Here is a 17,141-nt window from a genome sequence, read left to right as displayed (position 1 = left end):
AGTGCAGATCTCGATCGAGCGCATCAGCCTCATTGGGTAGAAAGCTTTTATTCAGCAACCTTATTCTCATAGCCCTCTTTTGTTTTCCATGTGAAAACATTCACTGAAATGGAAGCACACAGGAATTTACTGTGGTTGAAACAGTTGACTGAAAGTCGTCTCAGATTGTTGGCATCTGTTCACCAGTCTTTGGCTGCGTGGAAAATGTTCCCAACACAAACATGTGCTGGCTGACACGACTGGCATCCAAACGGTGATGCTGATTGGATAAAGTTTGATCAGTTTCACAGATGTGGATTTTAACCTACGCTCATTGTTTAACTATTAGATTTGGGGGTATTTAGTTGGAAGGCATTACCTGAGACAAACTTGTCAGCGACATAAAGTCAGTTTTTTCAATACAGTCTCTCTGTGTAAAATAAATGTTTGTGTTATGTGGTAAAACTGCAGCATAAGAGATTCCTGTGTTTCAGTTTAGCCTGTAGGGTTCAATAAAGTATGAAAATAGATATGACAGCAATGAAAACAACTGAAATTCTAAGGTATTTTCAGTAAGTATTTTGTAAAAAAAAAAAAAAAAGAATTAATTAAAAAAAAAATCTAAACACATTAACATGTTGGTAATTGCATGACACCTAATCCGATGGTAACTCCAGTATGCACATAAGGTTAAGTGTTAAACTATATGCAGTCAAGCTTAAAAAATAATTTAATTCCATGGTGGAGAACAGTGCAAAAAACAGACCAGAGCTGCTGACTGCAACATCATCATTGGTATTTCATTCTCCCTGTAATCTTCACTTTTCTGTAAATCCAGGAAAATACACTGCTAAAATTCAAACAAAAGCATGCATAATACTGCAAAAAATGTTTATTTCAGCACACCAAAACTTTCTCAGAGCCAAACTTAAAAGTCTAAAGGAGACTTAAAAGAGACTTTAAAGTGCCACCCATTGGAAATACAAATGATCCCTTACCTCGCAGTCGGTTAGTCAGTCAATAAGACCGTCCATATTCTGTGTGACAGATGAATACAGAAATAAAGCCCAGGAAGAGATTTTACTGAAAACACTGACTTGCCTCAGAAGCCTCCTTTTAGCTCTTACTTTCTGCCAGGGCTCTGCTGCTTCGTCTGTCTCACCGCTATCTCTGAAATTCTCCTCACACAGCCTCTTCTTCTCTAATCCTCTCTAAAGGAAGCCAACACTACTCCAAATGGTTCAACCAGGCACCGACTTCTCAGGCTTTTTCCCTTTCCCTCTTTGTATTATTTTGTTGGCTGGGATCATTAACTTAGTCCCATGAGAACATATGAGGTAAATAACCCCCCTCCTTCCTGTGGGAGGCTGTCAATCACATCTGATGATGAGGTGGTGAGGGGGTGCTTTTAGTCGCCAAGGAGGCACTCCTGATTGGTCACTGAGGAACAGAGGTGCCAAGCATGACAAATGGGAGCACTGGGATGGATGGGCCTGTAGAGATGCTCAGCTGAGATTACGTGCACATTTACAATAGACTTGTATGCAGCTCACTCATTTACATGTCATTTAGAAGAAATGAAAACATGGAAATGCGTGAGCTGATGTGGTAAATGTCTATTTCAGGCAGCTGAATTTATACAAATGTCATTTGTGTACACGACTAGATAGGTAAATGTTAGGGTCAGTGTGAATAATCACAAAATGTTTAAATGACTTTTTAGTATAGTCTGGACACTCAGTGGGGAGACTAGGAAGGAAAGCATAAAGCTCCCGTTGCCATGGCGGTGTGGCAAGAGCAACGATGCATCTTGGCACTTGAACCAAATGCCACTCTAATCTTTTCATTGGCAAACGTTCAGCTCTTCTCTTCACAGCTTGTTTGTTTCTCAGTCAAGCCCACTGCTGTCTGTCACTCTCCAATCCCTTCCAGCAGTCCATGCCAATCTGAAGTCTGCTGCATTTTGTAAGGAAAATACATTTGTAAAGACACATTTAGCAGGACAACAATACCTGAGAGGGGTCACTCTGCTCCCACTGACCGTGACTAAACTCTTAGGCCGACAAGTAAGATGAAACAATAGATGAATTAAGCATGGCTTCCAGCGTGATTCCTTTCCCTGACTCTTTCCACACTTTGCCACCACGTTCATGGATTTGTAAACAGCAAAGAACACATCCATTTCCTGTATATGGCACTCAAACACACATAGAACAGCAACACTATATTCTCACATCACTTCTCAGATGCAAGCCAGCTCTCCCGTAATTTACAACAGCAAGGAAATCTACATGAAAGTGTTATTGCCACTGCCCAAGGCTTTATACAGTGCTATATATCCATAAATATCCATATCCGTCTGTGAAATAATGGCTTTGTTACTTCATACTCTAATTTCAATGCAATAAAATGCCATAAAACCCATGACATTTACATGGATTGTGTAGTCATGCCAACATTTGAAGCCAGTGCTTTTTTAAAGGTGAAAATGTAGGTTTGTTACTCCGGGGTCAATCCAAAGTCACAGCCCTCTCTGAATTGTAATAAATATTGAGTGGAAAAATGTCTGTTTCTGTTTTAGCCATTTCAAAAGAACTTGTCTGGGCTGCGCTTTTTAGCAACTGTCCCCATCTCACCTACTGGAAACCCAACCTCATGCTTGAACACACAGAGTTTCTGGGGCTCTCAGTCCGAAAAATGTATGAAAACATTTATTTTTGTGCATTCCTGTGCCTCAGTAGCAATTTAACTTCCAAATCAAAATAAATATGATATACTGTGTAAACATAAGTGTATCGACTCTGACAAAGAAGAAATTGCCTGTTTCCTTAAAGTCAATTGATAGAAGGTTGGATTGATTGGAGGTTAGGAAGTTGACAAAAACAATAAAAAAAATGTGGTAATCATTTGTATAAGTGGGAATCAAGACATTGCCGTTCTTGGTGTAATCCTAGTAAAATTACTTCCAGAAAATACGTTGCATTATACTGTACATATATCCCCTTATCAATAAGTAACAGCACTGTCGAAATAATTACTCAAAACAAATTAATATTCATCCCCATTAAACAAGGCTATTTGCTGCCTGAAGCAATTCTCTCTGTACCAGTTGGCACATCAAGCTCTATTAATTGGAAAAAAACCTGAAAAGGGCCAGGAAAGCCCTCCTAAAGGAGCTGATGAGAAGTTGGAACAAAATAAGCTGTGAAATATGACGTTACATAAACTCTGATCCACGTGGGTAAAACAGAAACAGGATTTGTCAAAAGGGATCAAGCTAGCAGACGTTCATAAGCTACGTCATCATGTTGCATGGTTATGCTTCACCTTGGTGCTTAGCTGTTAGCAGGTGCAAACTCCTTTTGCACTGAACAAAAAAATCCTGAAATTTATGTCTACATCATGAAGAGCAAACAGTATAAGGAAATATTTTCACTGGACAACCACACACATGTGATTAGCAGAGGGAAAATCAAATAACCTCACCAGAACTGCACACTAAAGCAAATCATCAAAACTTTTCCATGAGATTCAGCAGCCAAAAAATAAACAGTTAGCGTGACTTACTGTATGTGCTATGGTCCAGGCTGATCCTCTAAAATGCGTCAAGAAGATGCAACTCCCACTGAAGGCTCAGCTGTCTATTTCAAAAGCACATGGATGAGAGACTAAACAAAACATACAGTAGCATCCTGACTAGTCTCTTTCCACACTCCCTCTCTCATTTCCAGAGCTCCCCACCCTGCCCCAGCCATATGCTCATGCAAGCGTAAAACATGCCCAGGAAGCGTCACTTCCACTGGGTCATTTCATGGATACTGTCTCCATTAATACTCGGGCCCACCAATTCTCCCCCCCCCGCCCATTCCTCACTACCGGGGTTGTGCTCTTGCCCCTGGCTCCCCACCCTCTCAGCAATAAGACAAAGAGGTAGCAAATGGAGAGACAAAGGGGGGCTGCATAAACCTTGGGGACCACATTTTGATGAGTTTCCAACTGCACAACCAAGCCCTGAACAGATGGGATCAGTCTCCAGGGCTCTGCTGCATCGTCGCATTTAATACACAGCTCTATACATCCTCATAATAAATGTTTTATCCTGCTGCTCACCAAACACTCATCAGATTGTGGGCCACACACATGTGCAAAGGGAACACACAACAAAAACATCTTTATCATGACATGTTTGCCATTAAGCCCTCAGAAACTACAATAATTAAAGTATGAGTGCACATGCCTAATTAAGTTAGCACATGCTTTGCCATCAAGACTGTCTTTTTGAGTGCAAACATTGATCTAAGCAGCAATACTAACTAGGACAGTCAAAAGCAGCCACTCCTTATTTTGGCAATAAACAATGAGATGAAAGCTTAGCCTGCCCTCATCATGGCAAAGGTTCAAGATTTTAATTGCTTTCTTCCCCAAGGCATACGGTCCATAACTAAGCAACGCATAATCAATCCAAACATCAACCAAATAAATGATCATATTACGACCAAGCCAATTAACACTTGCTGCAGTTTATCTCTTCAACTTTCAACAGAGGTGTTGCTTGATGCAATTTAAGGTAGTATCCTAGACCGCTCTTAATTGTTAAAGCTAGTCTTCACGGTCGTCCTGGGTAGAAACTTAATTGTACAAATAACACAATACATCAGCCAGTGTCTACATGCATTTAATGTGCTTTATGATTAGCAGGCAGAACATATAGGACTGCTGTGGACAATGACCTGGAATCGATCTTTTCCTCAGAGTATATGCTGCAGCTTTATTGGTGCTGTATACATGGTTTTGCCAACAACAGAATCAACTGTAACCCCAGTTCTTCTCTCTAACACACTCAAGCAAACAAATAAAAACTGTGATCCTATTAACTGCAATTGAATTTACCATAAAAGACTCATTGTAATGTTTAAATTACTGTATAAAGATGTAGAAGTGGTTTGCTATCTGCTTTCAGGAAAAGATGAACTGGACAGAAAAAAGTGAAGGAAACACTCATTCATCATTCACCAAGAAAACCAGTTATACTTTTAGGTGTCTGTCTGACTGTTTCTCATTGAAATGAAACATGTGACAGAGTTTTGGAAAAGTAAGGTAATCTTTCATGTTTAGTCGACACCACAGCCCCATAGCCTCAAAGTCTTGGCTTTTATTTTTTCCTGAAAAAAAGGGATCCTTTTGAAAGGGTGCGGTGAGCGCCTGCTACATTCTTTGCTGCTTGGAGAAGTCTGTAATTGCTTCCAGCTTCTAAAGGATCCGCTGCAGAAAACTAGTGTCACGTCTTTATCAAGAATCCTCCTTCCACAACAATAAACTTGTCTTATCAGAGATGGTGCTAGAGAAGCACTAGACCACTCCTCCATGCTCTGTCCAAAACCCAGTCCCAGATACATAGTCTTTTTTACAAGCAGCAGCAGCATTGTAATGGAAAAAAAACAAAAGTTTTAAAAGTTTCACTTTTTACTCAGAGGTTTAGGACCTATACTGTTTCTCCATTTTGCAGCCAGAGAAACTGAGGCACTGCACAGTACTCTCAAACCTCCTACACCAAGATTTGCTGGAGGAGGGTCTGAACATCTGTTGTGTTGTGCTGTGTTCATGTGTCCAAGGAGACTGTCAGAGCCAAAGGCAGAAGCCCAGCTGTTGGGATCTGGGTCGGCTGCATCCGGGCCAAGGGATGTTTTCAAAACACTATCGGCTCAGGATAAGCCACTTTTGACAGTGTTGTTGCTGGTGCAGTTAGTGCTGATAACCACTTGTGTAAAAAAATCACATATATGTAAAAGGCCTGTCTCTGCTAGTTACGGATTCCCTGAAGGTTAAAAGATAAGTTTTCTGCTATTGCTATGAACCTTGGCTTACTTTAGCCCAATGAAATATCCTGACATACACTGACAAGACAAGAAATTCCAAGAAATTTGAGGACACATTCCTCAATCTTGGCCCCAGCAACACATTCTCTGGAGTTTAAAATGGATTAAACATTTGTTTCTCCCGCAGAGGGATCGTTAATAAAAGGATATTCTTCAGCTGCAGAATGTGGTGAGTCTACACATGCATGCACGCAAACACACACACACACACATAGACACACATGCAGGCACCCCACTTCTATTCACAGTTATTGGTTCTGACAGTAAGACTGAACCAGCAACAGCTCTTGTCCTGTCACAACAACCAGGCCCAGAGAACTCGCAGCTGCTGATAGAGCTGGCACTGCTGACCCGATGGACACGGTTTTGTTTATCACTTGGAACCAAGACTGAGGAAGAGCTATGTCATGAGTAAGAACGAGAAAAAATAGGTTAATAAATTCACATCCAAAGCAGTCAAGGAAATAATAATATATTCAAATAAACTGTCTTCAATGGCCAGTTGATAATTTGAAAAAGGATAGTTGAATGAATGTAATAAAATCACATCCAAAGCAGTCAAGGAAATAATAATATATTCAAATAAACTGTCTTCAATGGCCAGTTGATAATTTGAAAAAGGATAGTTGAATGAATGTAATAAAATCACATCTAAAGCAGTCAAGGAAATAATAATATATTCAAATAAACTGTCTTCAATGGCCAGTTGATAATTTGAAAAAGGATAGTTGAATGAATGTAATTCAGGCACAAAAAATTGAAACCAAGAAAGAATATTTTTAGTTTCTGTCTTAAAATGAAGGCAGAAGGGCGTTTAAGAACAATAGCGGAACCAGATGCTGAAAGAAAGTACTAGAAACCAAAATGAATTCACCAGAGTTTTCCCCTCCGCAGTTATTTGGCACAATAATGAATTCTATTCTCTCTTAGAACAACATGGCCTTGCTTAGATCTCACCAAAACAACAATGAGGAGGACGGCAGTACAGCTCATTGAAAATCATGAACTATCTTGTGAAAATACACAAAACTGAAAAACTTGGACAAAGAAAGTATAACAACAAATTGTTCCCTGTGCACAGGAAATGCTTTATTTTTTCCAGTTCAGCAATTTGCCAGGTAGTTGTTTTATGTGGAGGCTGATATCTCATATTCATCTGTCAGCAGATATGATGTATATGTGCAAGCAAGACCGAACTTGTTTTAAAGACAACATAGCCAGCTCTCCCTCTAAATTAACTTTCTCACTAAGAAACACAAACACTCATTGATGTGTTACACATAAAGTGCAAGTCCAAGCCTGGTTGTGCACTCCTGTGCATCCAGGAATATGTGCATCTAAAATGTTTATGTAGGCTGTGTACACTGCAGTGTAATAATAATAATAACTGCATGTAATAAACAGAGAGTGTTTTAAAAGAAGGCTTCTCCTGTGATTGAAATTTCATTTTGAGTTTATACATTAGGATTTATGCCATCACAGTCACTTTTTCTGACTCAATACAAAAGCTCTAGTACTTGTACCATCAATCATCCCACTAATCAGCCTGGGATGATTGACTTGGCCACTCTCTAAAGCCTAATAGAGATCAAATTTAAGACCTAGCACTAATTCTAAGTACCTCCCTTAACCCACTGTCACTACCACAAGTATTTCTTTATCAGATCTTACCTGCTTCCCCATGGCTGCGGTGGTAAATGTTTCTCCCCGGTGAATACTAGGCTGATACTGAATGAGACTGGTACTTTCCCTGAGGTAAAACAGACAGGAGACAGGAGGTTGAAGGTCTTCTGTCTGCCTGTACACTCCCCTTCATTGGGGTGTGTACACACACATACCTCACTGACACACATTGCCTCTCATCTGCTCTACAGGTTTACACAGGAGCATGGAAAGCTCCTGAGATGAATGCTTAACCCTTTGGTGAGCTGGCACTGAATGAAAATGCTGAAGGAAAATAATCATCATCCCTAAAAACATTACCCGGAAAATCAGCCAAAAATTGTGGGATCTCACTTTTTGGGTCCACTATCACTGGCACAGGCAATGGTATTAATGACTAGGTGTCCACATTTTACGCAAGACTACATTTGGATGGAAGAGAAAAAAGTGTGAAAATGTGTGTCTAAGGCTGGTCCTGGTGGTGACATGTTGTAAGTCACCATCAGATAATAGGGATAAAGGGCATTTCTTCATCGCCATGGGCAGCTCCATTGAGTTACCAAGCAGAGAAAAATAAGGCTCAAGCTTAAGGATCCCCGGCAGCCAGCAGGCAGAAAGCTGCAAAGAGAAAAATCTTGCTATTAAGAATGAGAGAATTGGTTTTCTCCACCCTAATGAGTATTCATCCTGTGAGATAGATGAGTCAGTCTAAAAACACAATCCCATACTTGCAATAATGAGATCATATTTGAGGAATTGGGTGTACATCCCTCAAGTGGAAAAATGTCAAGGTTACCAAGAATTTCAGCTAGACTTAATTTTACCTTGAGAATTTTCCCCATTTCAACTCCTAATAAAATTTAATTACTGCACATGAACATTCATAGTGATTACATGTCAAAAAAGATGCTTTGATGTTGAAACAGTCCTGGAAAGAAAATTGCTGAATGGATGAAAATGGAAAGACAACTTTGATATTCTTAAATCATAACTAGTGGGGCACAACTGCTAAAACTTATATGGCCAGGGTCCAGCTAGCCAAGAGTTGGGCCACACACTAGAAACAAGAAGGAAATTTGAAAATGATAGAACGAGAAGCATCTAGAATGAAAGCAGAGCACTATGGCTCTTTATGCATATACAGATTATTTTAGATCAGAGACACAGCAGCTCAAATGCAATGATGTACAGTTGGCTTGTGCATCATGCAACAGCTCTTAGGAAAACTCTCTACTGCTGCCATTTTCAATGGCTCTGTATAACCAGTCCTCTATAATCTGGTTAATTTTGAAAGCATAGTCAGGATAAAAAGAGGATAATCATGGAACTAGTGAACCACAAAGACAATCTATTGTGGTTAAGTCCTATCTTCAGGAAGGGAAGTATTATGTCTCAATTGGTAAGTATGCATCCAAGCGTAACAACATGAGGTGTGGCATTCCCCAAGGCTCAATCCTTGGTCCTCTTTTATTGAACATATTCATGCTTCAGTTAGGCCACAATATACAAAAAAATAACATCAACTATCGTAACTATGCAGACGACACACAGATTTACCATGACTACAGTCATTTAGTGACAGATTCTCTCTGCAAGGGCTTTGAATAAATCAATGATTGGATGAGTTTGAACTTTCTTCGGCTAGATGTAAAACTTGTAGATTGAAGGTTAGCACTCCTTGTAACTCTTTTTCTGAAAACCAAAAAACAAGTCTTAAAACGTGGTGTAATCTTGACTCAGAGTTAACTTTAACAGCCACATAAAATCAATGATTAAGTATGCATTCTACCATCTTAAAACATAGCAAGAATCAGAGAATTATTGTCCAGACAGGACTTAGACACGCTAATCCATGCTTTCATTTCCAGCCGGTTAGGTTACTCTAATGGTCTTTTCTCAGGTCTCCCAAAAAAAACTCTCAGGCAACTTCAGCTCATTCAGAATGCTGCTGGAGTCCTAACAAAGACCAAGAAAACTGAACACATCACACCAGTTCTCAGGTCTCTGCACTGTGTCAGAGAATAGAGTTTACTGCTGTACGAGAGTGTACTGCTGTGCATCTATAAATATCTTAGTGGCTTAGGACCAAAATACATATCTGGCTGTCTTTTACCATACAAACAATCTCTGCCTCTCAGGTCGTCAGGTACAGGCTGCTAACTATTCATAGAGGGAACCTAAACATGGAGAATGCAGCATTTAGTTACTGTGCACCACTGGGCTGGAACAAACTTCCAGAGGATATTGGACTTGCTCTGACTTTGTCTGGGTTAAAAACTTTTATGTTCTCCACTGCCTTTGACTCAGTGTTATGTATGTCATTAACCATCTTGCCTTTACATTTTTACATATCCTGTATTTATGTTTCTGTTCTTACTTTATGTGTTTCTTTTAAGATTTTCTATTCATTTTCATTCATTCATTTTAATTTGTTTTTTAATGTTTTAATGCGTTATGTAAAGCACCTTAAATTGCCCTTGTGCTTTCTTCACAGTGTAGTCTCTCATGTTCCTTTTGTGGTGTCCCTGAACATCACTTGAGAGATTGTCTGGATTCTTGCCAGTTATTAAATAATGTAGTCCGGAAAAGGAGCCAGGAAAAAAGCTGTTGAAGGTAAATACAAAGGAACACCTTTGAGTTCATCATGAGGTGCACCAATCATAGAAAGATTAATGTATTTCTTGCCTTCACACCAGCTGCAGCAAAATAGGCCATCTGATGGTGGTCATAGATTTAGTGTATTACCATGGGAGAAACCTTAAACTTTGCTATACTGAATGAAAGAGCAGAGTAAACCATCCTGGTAGCAACTGAGGCAAGTACTTCTATGTACAAGGCAGCTTAGTCCCATGTGCTGAAGACTGTTTATTAAGGAAACCAAACCTAAAATGGTACTGCATATTAATTCAACATTACCTCAGTCTCAAATACCAACAAAAGGTTTGTCTTGTCTGTGCAACTGTTTGGCTGAAGAGAAGACATAGCACTCACACTGGATTCTTGCTGTAAAGAAAGATGTGAGACAGCTAGGTTTTCGCTATTGGATCATCTGTCTGATGATGATTATACCAGTATTGATCTTTTTCTGACTTTGTGCTTTTGAGATTGTTGTGTAGGCAAGTAAGCAGAGATGACTAGGTGCAGTTGGCCAAGAAAAGTTGTTGAAGATGACTCATGGACAATATGTTTACACAATGCAGGAGTTATTTAACTTAAGAAAATGGAGACTGTTAATCTGAATGATGGAGACAGCCTGTTAACATAGCTGAAAAATGAGCAGAGCTGAATGATGTGGATATATTTACTGTTTTCTCCCCAAGAGCCTCAAAAATTTGCTCTAAATTTAAATTTAGCTTGTTAATCTGATCTGTCTCTTCTTTCATTGCTGCCATCCCCTGATTCTCATTACTTACCCTTCCTGTAAGAAAGTGGAAGTTATGAGAGGTGCCAAGGTTGCTGGGCTGTAGTCCAACTCTTGAAGTTCAAACTTTTAGTCTGAGACAAACAAATTTGAGTCTTGCTCAATTTTCCCGAAAATCTGAAGGTTGGGGAGTAGTCATTGGAGCTTCATAACAATAACAAAATATTTTAAATTGAGTCCATCCGTTGAATTGATCTGATCTGGTTTGAAGGACTAGTAGAGTACTTTCATCCTTATTTGTTACTGGTTCCAGGAATAACAATCAATTTGTGTATTAGCATAGACCGCCTGGACTGAAAGTCTTCCATTATTCTAACTCTATGATCATTCATGCAGTCTAAATTATTGACGGATAAAAATGGTTTACCAAAGAGGAGATTTCAGGGCTCTGGCTACATGTCAGGAAGCCAGGTTGGAAAAAAATGGGGCTAAGGGGGACTTTTCACAATCCTGTCAAGGTGGGATGATTACATTTTTATTATTCTTCTGAGCATAATGGAGTTTGATGACTGATGACAGCAAATTTCCAGCAACAATAACCACCAATATCAACCTCAGCAGAAATCTGATCATTAACTGAACATGTTTGGATTTACAGAGATTTGAAACATTTACTATAGATGTCCAAGATCAAACCTAGAGCACCAAAAGTGTGTAGTCAAGAGTATTATTATAAGGCTGAATCTCTCTCCACTTTATAAATGAGATTTTGCTTCATTTTATTTTATGCAGACATTATTCAGAATTGAGGGTGTCACTGCTGAGTTCAATCAAACCATGGAGCATTTTCATATAATTTGCTAAGAAGATCATAACAAATGTGCTGCTGAAGAGATTGTTGGCACTTTGGCCTTCTGGAAACAAAAACACAGAAAGAAAACTTCACAAGGATCCCAGAAAGCCACAGTGTCATTCAGCAGTCACTTATAAATCTTAAGCATGTGCTCAATTCTGATTAAACTAATTTCATGCTTTTGTTCAATAAATCAATTCATCAAAAAAGGCGATTTTTGATTATTTTTACAAACCACTTGATAATGTGTAGTGTTCAAAGTATTCACCATTTTGCTCCAAGGTTTGGCTTTCTCTGTAAGAAGAGCTATCTGTTTTTCATTAATACATTGCCTTCATACTTGAACTCTCTGTGACATTGGAATGTCATTCCCCATTAACTGTTATTCAATAACAGGTTACACTTGATAAACCTTATATCCTGTTTGCTACATGTGGAATTAACTTCAAAAGATTTTAAAATTGAATGGTATTATGCACAAATGTTTTTAAACGCTTGTTTCTGTCAAGTAGTTTTTCAATGTCAACTATTGTTTGTTGCTTGCTCTTCATTTCCCTTTTTACAACTGGTGCGACTTGTCACTATTCTATGTATTTTTTGTATGCATTTTGATTTGGTAGTGTGTTTTACAAAACTTAATAGGAAACATAAAGGAGAGGGAGAAAGACTAAAGTAAAAAATCATAAACTGCTTGGAATTGGTGGTTCCTCATTTGTCTTTTTGCTACAGTAGGTGCTTTCTACAGTAGGGTGTTCAGGGTGATTGCTATAATGTTTTCACAAACACTATACTATAGATAACTACCAAATTATTACATAATTTATGACCTATTTCTCTTCAGTAATCTCCATACCAGTTCACTGTATGTTTGTATCATATGTGTTTGCACTGTGTCCATTCTCAATGTTTGTGCACTGGAGGCTTCAGGTTTCCACATCACACTTGTGTAAGTTGAATATTGGACCATGACTGGCTTCCAAACTAGTTGTGATTTCCAATGAGCACAAACAGATTTTCCTCCATCAGCCTTCTGCTGTCAAACTCTGCACCTCCATCATTCTGCACAGTGGAGTTCAAACATCCAACTGTAGGAACAAGAAAAAAAAACTGATTTTTGAGTAGAAAGGGGCTTTAAGTTTGAGGCAGCATATTATTGGAACCTGCTAAATCAGCATGGTTCTTAATACATATCTAGACCAAAGGGAATAAAGACGAAACCAAAATGCTAGAAGGACAAATCTGCCAGGAGGAAATTAGAGGATGCAGTAGGGAGAAGGTTCGGGGAGAACTTCTACTGCAGCTGCTGCTCACTGTCTTCTTCAGGACAATAGTGTGAAATCTTAAAGGTGCTGATTAAAGCCTTTCTTCTTTCATGGTAACACAGCCATATTACCGTGTGTTTGCATTTCAAGTCTTGAAATGGTTTAGTTTTTGAAGTCGCTCTGTGATAATTACCCAGGTCGATCCTCTGCTTAATTATTAACTGCGTGCATTCTCTTTGATGCATAAAAAAGCATGATTATATGTTTGAAGCTTGATTTAACGCTATGTGTCTCCTACAGCCTCTAAGCAGCAGTATCTCCTGCAGTCACTGTACATAGAGGAATTACATGGAATTTTAACTAACCTTGCCTAAACAACTTGAATATTGTCTGGTAATAATCACATACAATCAAAAAATTATGTCTCTCTCTTACACATATTCTCATCTTATCCTTACACATAGTACACATATGTCACAGTGCACTCAGAACTAAATCACTAAATGATAAGAAATCAGATGTAATCAGTATGAGATCATAGCTTTCCCATAAAACAAGTTTGATAACAACAAGCTCTGGAGGAAAACATCTGGAATGCATACTGTAATTTCTGATGTTGCATGGTATTCAGCTACATAATTCTGTGTTTGTTGCGTAAGTTTAAAGGCTGAACAAAACTGCCTGTTGCAAACTGCCTTCCGGTGGCTGTCTTGGAGTGTGCTGCTAACACAATTTAAACAGTGAATCATTCACTGCCCAGCCTGCCAAAGAACTGACATATTGAGGTTGACCCAACTTGATCCCCTGTCCCTCCCGATACACAGCCTGCATCCCAACTGTGGACTCGAGAGAGAAACGTTTCTGGCAATACGCATACTAAAAGCCATGGTGTACTGTATTTGGGATAGCACAACCGCATGTGCCCCACACACATTCTATACTCTCACATGTCAACAGAACACAAACATTAACAAATTCAACATGTTTTCCACCATTTTTCTGGGTACAATGTGGTCTGTGTTTCAAAAAGACTAATATTAATCAAATCTCTTCCACTTGGAGCATGAGGCAGAGCAGATGGGGTGAATGAAATGAGATTTTGTGTTTTGCTGCATTCCAACAGCACTGCTGTTGCTTCACGTAGATTGTAGAAAACAGAAGAGAGGAGAAAATGTTTCTCTGGCCTGATAATCTTAAAACAGATATAAGTAAATCAATTTGAAAAGCCCTCAAATTGAAAATTAAAGAAATATAACTAAAAAAAGAAACTTGACTATGAACACTCCCCTTTAAATAAGAGGAGAGTGTTGCTCAGAATCCAAATCCAAATTACTTAAAGTTGTTTTATCAGTAAAACTTGGTATCTAAAAACTCCACATTTTGTTCATAAAGTGTTGAGCTGGACTTAACTGAGAGGCTTAATGCAATCACTGCTAATCCTTTAATCTTGAACTTTTTTTTTCTTGAAATGCACTTCATTACCCAGTCATGACCATGACTCCTATAAGCCAATCTTATTGACATTTGGTTCCTGTGTCACTCTTGCATTCATTGCTCTTGACTGCTGTACTGCATATTTTTAGTATGATGGGCACTGTGTTCATTAATGTATTACTATGATGGGCATTGTGTTCATTAATTATTGTCATATACTGCTAGTGTCATATACTGTCCCTCCCTACCAAAGGCTTCTGAAATACATTTTCAGACAAATGGAATAATAAATCAGCACAAAACAGCTACTTGTCTCAGCTTTTTAAGTTGAAAATAAATTCAGCACATTAACTTAATATTGATGCAAGAGTGACTGATGGCAAGGCATGTATTTGACTTAAAGGTACAATCTCTGAACAGTTAGCTCAGATGTAAGTTTGTGATTTAGGCTTACTCTTGGGTGCTGTAACAAAATCAGCCAGCCTGCACTTAAGATGTGTGAAAGGCACCTCAGTATGCAGCAGCATGTTAAGTAGTCAAGTTGGTATCTGAAACTACTGAATGGACTGAGGCTGAGTAGCATTTGATTTGAAAGTGTTATGTACCATAACCAACACCTTAATGAGCTCCACTGAGCTCTCTTTTGGCTCTGCAGAGATTTGTGTATCAATCTTGACCTTGAAACAACATGGCTGGGGCTCTCTTGTTACTGGACATTCATCCTCATTTTGGTTGTGACCTTCCTCTGTCCTCCCTGCAGCTGCTCCTGATGTCAGTAAGCGGACTCAGACAGGATGGACCCCCTATGGGGAACAGTTGCAGCTCTCTGCCAAAGGATCAACTTACATCCATCAGTGCTGTGAAGATAAGATGTGAAATCAAATATTTGATGTTGAACGTTTGCTTTAAGGAGACAGGTCACAAATGAAGGAATAAAGGCACAGCCGGCCTGTTAGTGGTTAGAACATTGAATGGGACAGAGTGATGGCAGACTGCTCTGTTTTGCAGTGCAGAAACAAAAAGCAAATGGCAGTGAGGCTGGATTCTCTATAAAACACATCCAGACATCCTGTTCTGTCTCTTTGGTCTTGTCAGTTGGCTCACACAGAGGTGGAGTCAGATATGGCCTAGAAAGTTTAAACACCAATCTCAGTGTTAAGAAAATCCCTATAGCTTTACTTAACAAGAAAATAGTTTATTTTCAAGGCGGGGAATTTTACTGTCAAAATTTAACTTACTAGCTACTTTATAACTCAATTTTATAATGCAGTCTATTAAATTGTGCAATTTCAGTCATATGAATCATTTCCACCATTTCAAGGCAACTAATCATACTGTACTATCATCAAATACACATTCCCAGAGTTTTATAAACTATGTGTAATTGGTACCAGATTTCAATGGCAGTCATTTTCTGCATCATTGCATACTTTTAGTGAGTGCTTCTTGCAATTCCACTACTTTAAAAGTTTATTTATCATTAAATGTGACTATATTGTATGATTATTGTCTCAGCTCATCTCAGATCTCTTATTTACATGAAGCAAGATTAATGTTGATAAAACAAGGTAATATTACACAAAATAGACTGTTAGAATACATCTTTAAAAATATTAAACAGCCACCATACAATTCACGAAATAGTAATTGGACTTCTATCAGCTATTCAGTGTTGGAAGGTTGCAGTTTGAAGAAGCAAGAACATGCCCAACAGTTTCCTTATCTTATGCTTCCCCCTTGTGGCCGAATCAGGTAACTGTTTCATTGTTTTCTACAGGTGACAAATTAACATGTTTTAGGGGGCACAATCTGTACTGCCTGCCACAATTAGGTAACCATCTGATTTTGACTTCATGCTGTTTAATGAACAAATTCTCAAGCTAAAGGGTCTGGTTCCATTGTTATATTACACCAGAATACACTCACAGAAGTTCAATATGCACACTGTTGGCTTTTCAATTCATCCTCAGTCCTTTCTAACATTGTTGCTAATATATTTTATGACTATCATTATTAAAAATCACATGTAATAGCAACAGAAAACCCTGTTAAGATGAATCTTGATGTACTTAAGAGTAATTTATGCAATGGCAATTGTATGTAATAGAAGTAAAAGCATAGACAGAGCCTACCAGCCTCAAGCATCCACTGGTATACAAAAGAGACATAGAAAGCCTAAAGACTCTGTTTCTTGGTTCTACACAATTATACTTATATATAAACTGTCTTTACAGTAATGTAGATGGGCATACATACAGTATTTTTATGTTATACTATAACAATGTCAGATTCAGTAAGGTTTGGCAAGTGCCACTCACTTCCTGCCAAAGACATGGCACCCAGGGCAACTATTGTCCACAGTCCACGTTTTAAATGCAAGGTACAGTAGAGGGTGCATACTAAATTTTAGATGGATACTGAATTTTATCTGAACAAAGATACAAATAACTGCATGTCTTATACCACTATGCATGGAGGTACAACTTAAACAGCTCAACTCACTTTGTTTTTAGTTTATATCCAGTTTTGTTTCATTTCTATATAGTAAGTCTCATATCACACCATAGAACTGATCCAATACTACCTTTGTCTATGTAGTATATTATACTCAGGGTGTGTCTACAGTGTACAAGAAAGTACAAACTCTTGCAGCCTCACATTTACAGCCGTGTCCAAAAGACTGGTCAAAGACTGATACCAGTGATGAAAGAAAG

At 38.6% G+C, this 17,141-nt stretch overlaps 1 protein-coding gene across 3 annotated transcripts in view; it reads right to left on the bottom strand.

Annotated features, from left to right (window-relative positions):
* mid1 (midline 1) overlaps positions 1–7,607 on the bottom strand; it is a 28,871-nt gene extending 21,264 nt beyond the window's left edge. The window contains exon 1 of one of the 3 annotated variants that reach the window (XM_044366430.1): positions 7,527–7,607. The gene's annotated coding sequence lies outside the window, so the exon portion shown is untranslated. Of the gene's footprint in view, positions 1–977; positions 1,089–3,546; positions 3,734–7,526 lie in introns of those variants that run through there. The other 2 variants (XM_044366428.1, XM_044366431.1) reach the window with 2 other exon arrangements.
* Positions 7,608–17,141: the final 9,534 nt, after the last annotated feature.

Source organism: Thunnus albacares, chromosome 11 (assembly GCF_914725855.1).
Source record: "Thunnus albacares chromosome 11, fThuAlb1.1, whole genome shotgun sequence".
Taxonomy (NCBI): domain Eukaryota; kingdom Metazoa; phylum Chordata; class Actinopteri; order Scombriformes; family Scombridae; genus Thunnus; species Thunnus albacares.
This window is presented reverse-complemented; position numbering and strand designations above follow the sequence as displayed.